Raw genomic sequence first — 9,790 nt, 5'->3', positions numbered from 1 at the left:
ACTTCCATTTCAAATGATGGTTTCTGTTTGGGTAACCCATGGAGTAGGTGCTATTAGGCAACACAATGTGTAACAGACAGCACCAAGGTACGGCACATAAAACTTAGCTGCAGCTGATCTTGATGCATGTCACACACAAAAACATATGCCACATTGCTGCTAATCACAAGTGAATTATTAGTCAATAATGACCAAAGTGACAGATTTATGAACCTCAAGGCGATGGTCTAAAAAACACACCAGACTCCTTAAGCCTGCAGCAGGATAAAGAAATATTCTATGACGACAGACTTTTCACAAGGACTTATTAATTTTTTCCCCCTCTTGATTGAAAGCAACATTTCTCTGATATTCCAACATTTAAAAACCTTAAAGCAAATCTGCCAGGAGGGCGACCAGTAACATGCCAGTCTTTCTTCCTCCAGTTGGAAACACAATTGAGCTCCAAACTGCTACCTACCCATGTCTGTCTCAAATGTGACATGTTTCCACGGCAACAGGACTGTAACAAAATCACCACAGGAGTTAAGAAAAAGCTCCATCTTGTCGAAGCCTAAGTTGATGGCTGCAGACAAGATGTGCTCTCACAGGGGAAAAACCACCCCGGCTAGAATAAGAGCTTACACAAATATATGTAAGCTCTTAACTGTCAATACATGTTTGGTATCTTTATCTGGCATCCTGTCTGATAACCTTCACTAGATGCTGGGAACCAGGAAAACGGCAACAAACTCTGTACAAATGGTTCAACGCTAAACACCTCCGATATCTCTGCAGCAGATGCATACAACGTCTGGATCATGTTTCTCACTGTGAGCTTCTCTACATTCTGCTATTCACTCCCTTACATCTTAAATCCATCACCTATCTAGGCCTCGAACATTTCCTAATTTTACTGGACAATCAATTGTCTCAGAAATAATTGCGATTAACCATATAATTGACACTTTTAGTGAAATATTACATACTTTACTTATTTATTACTTTTTCAAACATATTAAAGGTGAAATGAATCCCAGGATACATCTTTTGTTACATCACTGTTATGTAACCCAGATACGCAGGTTTACAGCCTATGAAGTTAACCACGCCTCTTTAATATCATAAAACCTTGTATTTTTTTGTTTAATGAACAAAAAATTGGTCCGACCAATAATCACTAATATGATTACAATTTGGCACATCTAAAAAAAAAAAATCAACAATTACCATCAACAGTACTACCTCCAAATCCTTGATTCGATTACATTTACGATTTTTACATTAATTTTTTTAAACCACAGGTTGCCATGCAAATTTTACACTAGACTTTCAAGCAATATATCTGACCTTTGATGGCAAAATTAAAAGGTGCCCTGCCACACAAAAAAAGTAACGTTTTTTACTTGCATTTTTTGAAATAAGGTCCACATGTGTTTGTGTTATGTTGTGAATGTGAAAATGAACTGCTACCTCCTCTGTCAGCTCTAACCACAGGAAAGAAATGAGCAGAGAAATCAGGCTAATTACAACAGCTGGTCAGACTGATGTCATGTTGCCTGAGCTTATTCATGAGCTCACACAGTTGCACTGGGCAAAGGATGCTGATAGCCAGCCTCTCATTGGCTAGCTGTTAGCCTATCAGAGTCAAGCAGCTTTGCTCATTGAATATTAATGAGAACTGGCACACATGGAGCTGAGTCTTCCTGCAGGCTTTCTATACCACGCTAGAATGGCTTAAAAACAAGGTAACTAAGGCATTTTAGTCCATGGTAGAACTTCAGACATTACCACAAAGTGATGAAATACATGTGGCAGGGCACCTTTAAAACATTTATTAACAACATAATGCAACAACTTATATCTTCAGTAAATTGGAAACTTGCCAACTTGTCAATGAAGTAAAAAAAAATAAAAAATTGACGTCAGTGCCGAGGCAGACGCTCACAGCACAGCTGTCTTAGCAGCTGAGCAGACAGGGCAATTTTGCATTCCACTAACTTGTTGCTCTCTCTAATATTTCTAATATAATCTGCATAATGTGCATGCAGGCTGAAATTCAACCGTGCGATTTTGTCAGGATTAAGCAATAAGCAGAAGGAAACGGCACTAGCTGCTACGCTAATGTGCAATGGTAAAGTTCTGTCAATGGGTATCCTGCACTTTGACTGGCTGTAATGTTGACTCGCTGCACTTCCAACACATGTGTTTTTTTCCGCTTGGCAGAACGTGAAATGGGGGCGTGCAAGGCAACTTGGGCAGGCGCAGTTCAGAGGGTCTGCTCACGTCCATCCACCGTGTTCATCCTGCCTAGTATAATAACTCTGGATTTGGCTACTAGTGAATGACGTTATAAACAAGGGCCGTTAAAGTCTTCGAGCTGGTTAGTTGATGTACCCCCCCAAAAAACGATCCGCTGAAAATATATTAGTTGCTTTCGCCATGTGAAAACTCTGGGAAGTCTTTCTGGATCAGGGGGGTGCAGTTCCACCGTTGGCCACTAGGCCCATGGTTGCATCAAAGAATTTCTAATAAGGGAAGAAGTTCCACTATCTCGATACTTCCTGCATCTGAACTGGTTGCAGTCCACCAGAGTTCCACTGGGGGGGATCGCAGGCCACTGCAGAATGAATAGGGCTCTAGACCTATACCCCTCAAAATCCAGGAATTTCTCAGGAAATAATTTGTTGTTTAGTAATTTGGAATGTTGCATTCGAAAGGGAAGGCTAAGAAAATACACACTGCTGGGAGCTTTTTTGTTCTAAAAAGCCGTTTAAATGGCAGTGACGTCATACACATCATACGACCAGAGATGCTGCTTTTACAGCAAGCTCTGAGTCACTTCCTTTTTTTTTTCCTCGAGGCATGGACAACACAGCTGACAGGTTAGGCTCTCCCTGTCAATACACTTGCTACAAAAAGGTTTGCTAATGTTTTTAAAAAAACACGCCAAAATATTCACTCTGACATTCTGGTTTTGCTTCGGATGCCGTCGAGCGGGATCTCTGGTCGTAATCAGACCTGACCAATCACCATCATTAGCAGAATGCTAGCTTGTTATGGGCAACAATGACTCAGCCTGTAAGAAATAAAAAGGACATAAGTACTCGTTCATTCAACTTCAACCTATAATCCATGTTGAACTTGGAAAAACTACAATCAAATCTGAGATTTCTCAACAACAATCAGGCGAAAGAGACACATTTAGGCGTCCAGCTCCATAGAGTCCCATTCGTTTTGCACTCGCCTGCAATCACCCCCAGTGGAACTCTGGTTTAACTGCAACCAAATTTGGTTTAATGGGGCTAAATAGGGAGTGGACAGGTTTTCCTTGAACGGGCTTTGGCTGCATTAAGACATGGCGCTGTTCCTGGGGGCTTGGGTGGCTGCTTGACAAGCCGACCGGACGGGATGTGGCAGTATCGACGATTCCATTTTTTTATTTGAAATTCAAGATTGTGACTTTATTCCAGTCGATTTTGGTTTTAAGATTGAAATTGTGACACCCTTAGTCATACTCTTTAGGACCTTAGCAAAAGTGACAAAACAAATTGTTCTGTACAGATTGGAAAAATAAAACCACTAATCCCCGTGGAACCACGTTAGCATTATGTTTTTTAATGGCGGCCATTTCCGCTACAGCGTCGTCCTTCACAGCAACGTTACTAATTAAACAAAGCGACATAGTGGATTAAACACCACAGACAGATTTACTACATCTAAAGTAGGCCTGCTCGATTCGGGGGAAATTATGAATCAATTTTTTTAGCTTAGAATTCTCTGCTATGATGTAATGTTTATTGCACACATGAACCATGACAAAAGAAATTGGCAGTACCAAACATGCATTTTTTTGGGCCCCTACAGCACATTGCGCATCACCAAAAGCCTGTAAACAGAGCGGCTTCAATGAAGAGAAGGGAGAGCATTGCAGTTCTTCAAAACCTATTTTATACAGTCTGTTTAACACTCAAAGAAGAAAGTAGTAGTGTTTGTGATGTAATCGACTCGTAAAATTAAATGAGAATCAAAGTCCTAAAAAAAAAAAAAAAAAAAAAAAAAAAAAAAAAAGTTATTTAAAAATTGAATCGCTAACAAGGGTAAATTGATATAGCGATGTATAACAATTAATCATGCTGGCCTAATCCAAACAATGGTGTGACCAATCTTACTTTAAAAAAATAACCGCAATTATGTCAAAAAAATTGCGGTTAGACAATTATTTAATAATTGTTACAGGCCTAAACCTACCAGATTTTTACATTTCCAGTACTTGTGTGTCTGAAATGAACAAACTCCTAGTCACCAAGTATGAGCTTGAAACACACACCAACATCTGCACGTGCGCGTAAGCTTTAAATACACCAACAGCTGAGAACGGTTATCATTCACTCGGGTGACTTCCAACGTCTAATTCTCTTTAACCTGAAAATGAACTGCAGTGATCGTGATAATGACAACTAGCGCAATAGGCAGGTGTTGAAAGGATGCAGAGGAGCAGAGAAGGGGGCCTGTATCATTAGGGATTAACCTAGCCACAGGCTCTACAAATAGACTGTCTCCACCTATAAGCCGCCAGAGCACAGACAGTTATTTGTATTGCCAGGTTGCTGCTGCTGCAGCGCCAGAGAAGAGAGACGACAGTTCAAAGAAGTTGAGGCAGATTGGGACTCCTGTGGAACAAAACGCGATGCAACAGAACACCTTCGGGGGGGGGCCCGGCAACATCAGAGGCTTTCAGAAGCGCCGGTTTGGCTTAAGATGCATCAATTCAGAGTATAAGCTATAATAATAATATACAGCCTAAGGCAACCATGAACAAAAAGTGCAGCAGTGCACTGCAAACCAAAATATATTACAGTAGATAAAAAGAAATCACTCATTTTGTTTTGTTTTTAGGAATTTTAAGCATTTCCTTGTTGTATGCTCTCAGTTGTGAACACCTGCAGCGGTTTCCTATAGCAAACTCAATATTGTTTGTTTTTTCACCGTTTGTCGAATAAAACAAGAAATTTAAAGATGTCGCCTTGGGCTTTGAGAAACTGATCAGTAATTGTCACTATTTTCTGACATTTTTTAGACCAACTGATTCAGATCATTCATTTTAATAATGCAAAAAAGGCATTTGTACTGCAAAGCTGAAGCCCTACTGCAAAGTTCCAGATGTTTTTGGAAGATGTGTAAATTAGGTTATTTTGACTGAAATCAAAACAAAGCAGGTAGGGCCAATCCATGTCAAATATTAGTCAGGAGCTACTTTAAATGAATCATTTCAGTAATTGTCCGTACTGAAAACGTGATGTTTGTTTCACAGTTCTTGGACAATTTACAGAAAAAATGAAATAAAAAATGTACATACATAAATAAAGTAAAACCAACTGCAAATAATTTGTTGCAGCCCTATATGCAGAGCAAATAGGGGCTATGTTTATATCCAAACAGTCCTTTTCATTAATGCTGTCTGCATCCACAGCTTTCTGCTGGTCTGATGATTCCTGCCACCGCTGTGGGTTCGCAGCCTTAGAACCAAGAGTCTCTACACCACATGGTGCATATGGACCGCACCGATACAGTCACTCATTAAAATAACACAATCTTATCTCAGGTGTAAAACAGCAGTAAAAAGCCTTGATGTCCTGGGGCTGATTTTTAATTTAATTTATTTTTTCAGAGGGGGAATGGATCATTATGGTTGCTGTAAGATTACAACATGAACATGTCTGCCATCCCTTATTGTTGCATCAGTATTACTGGTATTATACCACGTGTAATTAGGGTTGGGCCTCGTTTGGATTTTAATGATTCTGATTCCAATTCTTCATTTTGTTCCGGTTCTCGATTCAAATTCTCTGAGGGGTGGAGTTGAAATGGGTCACATGCCTGTTTCACAAATAAGAGGAACGTTTTATTTTTGATTCAATGGTGGGTTCCAATTTTACAGGGCCTTTTCAATGTAAAATAAAGCCACACTAAAGCGCCGCACCATGGGTGCAACACAACAAGCGTCTGGCTGCTTACATAAACCAAAACTTGCATGTTAAATTGGGAAGCGAGGATCGGATTTGAAAGCAAAATCCACCAAACAATTCCAATAAAGAAACTATTCTAATGGAATCGTAATTTTTGAACCGATTCCAAGTAGTAATCGGTTCTCGATGCCCAACGTTTAATGGCCCAATTTATTGCAGAACACATATCTGAAAAATGGATATTAACTAAATCTGATCAGTTATGACACCATAAAGTCAACATTTTTCACACCCCTAATCAGTGTCGTGTACCAAGTCACTGTTTACAAGATGGACATAGTGCTCAGTAAATGTGAGATGCCTTGCAACAGCGCTTTAATGCTTAAAAATATCAATAAATGTGCTCATAGCCAAGACAGACAGCAAGGGGTCATGAGTGTTGTCAGAGATAATTGGTGCATTTGATTGAGACTCTGGACAAAAATAATAAGACAAAAACTACCGATGCCCAATGGGTAGTTTTTTTGTCTTATTTTTGTCCAGCAACAGGGCAACCCGGGTAGCTCAGCTGGTGGAGCGGGGGCCCATGTGCAGAGCCTCAGTCCTCAATGCAGAGGCTCGGGGTTTGGGTCTGAGTCTGACCTTTGGCCATTTGCTGCATGTCTCCCCCCCCCTCTCCCCCTTTCTTGTCTACAGCTGTCCTGTCTATTAAAGGCTAAAATGCCCCAAACAATTATCTTTATAAAAAAAATAATAATAATAATTACCATCATATAGGTGGTTTGAACTAGAGCCCGACCGATATATTGGCAGGTCGATATTATCGGCCGATATTAGGCATTTCCCGATCTATCGGCATTTATAAAAATATTCATCAAATAATTTATGACAAATAAATGATTCAAATAAATAAATGTTTAAAAAATAAAAACGGACTGTCAACCATGTTATGAGTGTTGGCGTTGCATAGTTTGTCCACCAGAGGGCGCTTTAAAACATCCCTGTTGGTAACACTGATTATTTTTTTGTTAATATGTTTGTGTTCAAAGGACTTTAAGTTTTATTTCTTAAATTTGTATTTTTATACATTTTATTTATCAGAACTGTAATACATTTTGATGTTCCTCTGTTTTGTTGGGACAATAAAACAAATTATTATAAAAATATATATCGGCATACCAAATTTTTTTTTAGCCAAATTTTCGTAACGATATTGGCCTTAAAAATCCTTCATCGGTCGGGCTCCAGTTTGAACGAACTAACGACACCCACAGAAGTCTAGTCACAAACTGACTGATCAAGGTTTGAATTATTTACCGAGTTATTCCACCAGAGAGTTAATTAAAAAAAAGAAAAAAGAAAAAGTAAGACAGTTTCAATTTGTGTTCACAAGCTTGTTATGATCTCTTAGGGAAGGGATCTTCAACAGGGGGTCCGTGACCCCCTAGGGGGGGTCCTCAGAGTCAATGCAGTTGGGCCTCCAAATTAAGGTTACGTTTTTTTTCTCCAAAAATTTGAAATATCCTAAACAATGAATCCAACATATTATTAGCAAACTGGCCTGTAGGTCAGGTAGTCACTAAGATCCACAGATACAGGTAATCCTAAGGATTCACAGTGCCACATGTATGTTTAACATTAAAACATGATTTATAAAATCATTCCAACAATTATTTGAATAGCTTAGTATTCTATGCAAAAAAAAGGTACGTTATAAAGTCTTTAGGCTGCCCTAAATGTTACTGTAGGCTCAGATTAACATGCAACATTTTATACAATATATGTGGTAGGGGGTCGGTGCTGCGTCTCTCCTCCAGTTAAGTGGTCATTGGCTAAAAAAACGTTGAAGATCCTAGTCTTAGGGTGTTGTCTTTTAAGACCATCAAAGACGATACTCGCTGCTAAATGTGGTAATTGCTTGTTGGCTTGTTTAGGGGTCTCATCTCTGTGCATTTGGGCTGTGTGAAATGTTTCAACAGACACGGTTTAGCAGCTTCACCTATTTAACAGTTAACGTTCAAAGCCCGGTACAACTCTTTCCTGGGAAGTTATGTCGAGCTCAGGTTGGAGATCATTTCCCCTACAACTAAGAAAAACATCATTTCAGAGATGATGCTGCTGACTCACGAAGATGAAAAATCCCAACCTTTTTGTAGACCTCACTTACACAAGCAAGAGTACATTTTAAGAACAGTGACAAAAATAATCATTACACCAAATCAATCGAGGTTTAGTGATTGATATTTTTCGACTCTCACAGTTTTCACACATTTTGAAACTGCATCTCTGAATCACAAAAAGGTCCAGTAATGCCTCTGTCAATTTGTTTGCTACCTTGATTGTTGTCGTTCAGTTAGCCTATTATGTCCACGGGAATTCATAAATGACTGTAATAACACTTAAAGCAGGTTAGCAAGAGCCAAATCAACCTGTAAATCACAAGTAAACCAAGTCCTCAGGCCAGTTTGTCAGAGCCTGTTCCCGTACCTTCAGTGGTTGTGTAAAGATGTAAATAGGGCTGCACCATATGACCTAAAATCAAAATCACGATTAATTGCACATTTTACCTCGATAACGCTAATTTTATTCTTTTGTGATTCGACAATGCATACTGCAGATTTAATTTTAGTTTTGCATAAAGTTGTTTTCTTTTTAAACGTCTTTTGTATGATAAAAATCTACCATACAATCTATTTCTTGATTGCTAATTAACTAGTTATTTCTAGCTTTAAACCAGCAAGTTGCATTTTAAGCTCCTTTTTCTGCTCAAGGACAGATACGTGAAACTATATTGACGAGGACCTGCGAGTTAAATCGTCCGTCCGAGAGTGGACACCAGGCAGACACACAGCTGACAACCTGCAGGCGGAGGCGCTGGGGACAGGCTCGGACATACACGCCGCGGGCCGCTGTGGACTTGCGTCAGTCCTGGTTTCAGGGAAGTGGCTGCATGTGTCCAACAACGTACAGAACATCAACACCGGTACAAGCCCACAGCTGTCCACGGACACCGAGTGCAGAAAGTGAGCCAGAGCCTCACGGACAGGTGGAATGAGACTCTGTTTCCTGTGCTTTCTTTTGGAAGGCTGGCTGCCTAAAATCCCACCTTACTAGCTAATGAATTAGCCTGAGTTAAACGCTAGCTAACAGTAAACAGAAGGTAGGGGCTGGTGTCTGGTGTGTGCGCCCCCACATTTGGCAACTGGCGAGTGTTCATTTTGGGCCCTGAACACGGGGTAGAATGTTTTTAAGGAAAAGGTAGGCCTACCAAGAGAAAGAAATTATCGTCCTGGGAAAAATACGTCAATAACAGCTTTAGAATTTCTATATCGATACATTTTTGATTAATCGTCCAGCCCTAGCTGTAAATATTAAAATAAGCTATCTACCCAACCATAAAAGCTTCCTCAGTGGTTCATCATTACTGTACAGTGAACAGCAGGGCATGAGGTAACATTCATGCGCAAAAAAAGCAGACCAGACCTAAGGACTTCCTTCATGTTTGTGCAGACCCCCATTCTTTATTTCAACAAGAGCTGCATCCCACCAAACACACCTTTATCATCCATCAAATTAGAGCTGCGACTGTTTTACCTATCAACAACACAAAAAGAACAAGTGCCCCATCACACCTTGCCAGAGCTCAAACGGTTTTTTTGTTTGACCTACAGTCCAAAAAAAAATCGGAAGGGTTGAAACCACAGTTGATTAATCAACTAACAGAGAAACTCTCTGCAACTATTGTTATAACCAATTAATTAATTGTCTGACACTGTCTAGATATCGAAAACTATTTACTGATTCATTAACAATGAAAATAAATGTCAGTTGCACAGTTGTTT

At 39.7% G+C, this 9,790-nt stretch overlaps 1 protein-coding gene and 1 long non-coding RNA gene across 3 annotated transcripts in view; one reads left to right on the top strand and one right to left on the bottom strand.

Annotated features, from left to right (window-relative positions):
- Positions 1-9,790, bottom strand: part of LOC116703397 (E3 SUMO-protein ligase PIAS1) — a 78,763-nt gene that overhangs the window by 66,498 nt on the left and 2,475 nt on the right. The gene's annotated exons all lie outside the window — the stretch shown is intronic.
- The window catches only part of LOC116705991 (uncharacterized), a 19,306-nt gene continuing 15,530 nt past the window's right edge, over positions 6,015-9,790 (top strand). The window contains exon 1 of the long non-coding RNA XR_004336119.1: positions 6,015-6,143. This is a non-coding gene — a long non-coding RNA (uncharacterized LOC116705991). The remainder of the gene's footprint in view (positions 6,144-9,790) is intronic.

This window comes from Etheostoma spectabile, chromosome 1 (assembly GCF_008692095.1).
Source record: "Etheostoma spectabile isolate EspeVRDwgs_2016 chromosome 1, UIUC_Espe_1.0, whole genome shotgun sequence".
Taxonomy (NCBI): Eukaryota; Metazoa; Chordata; class Actinopteri; order Perciformes; family Percidae; genus Etheostoma; species Etheostoma spectabile.
This window is presented reverse-complemented; position numbering and strand designations above follow the sequence as displayed.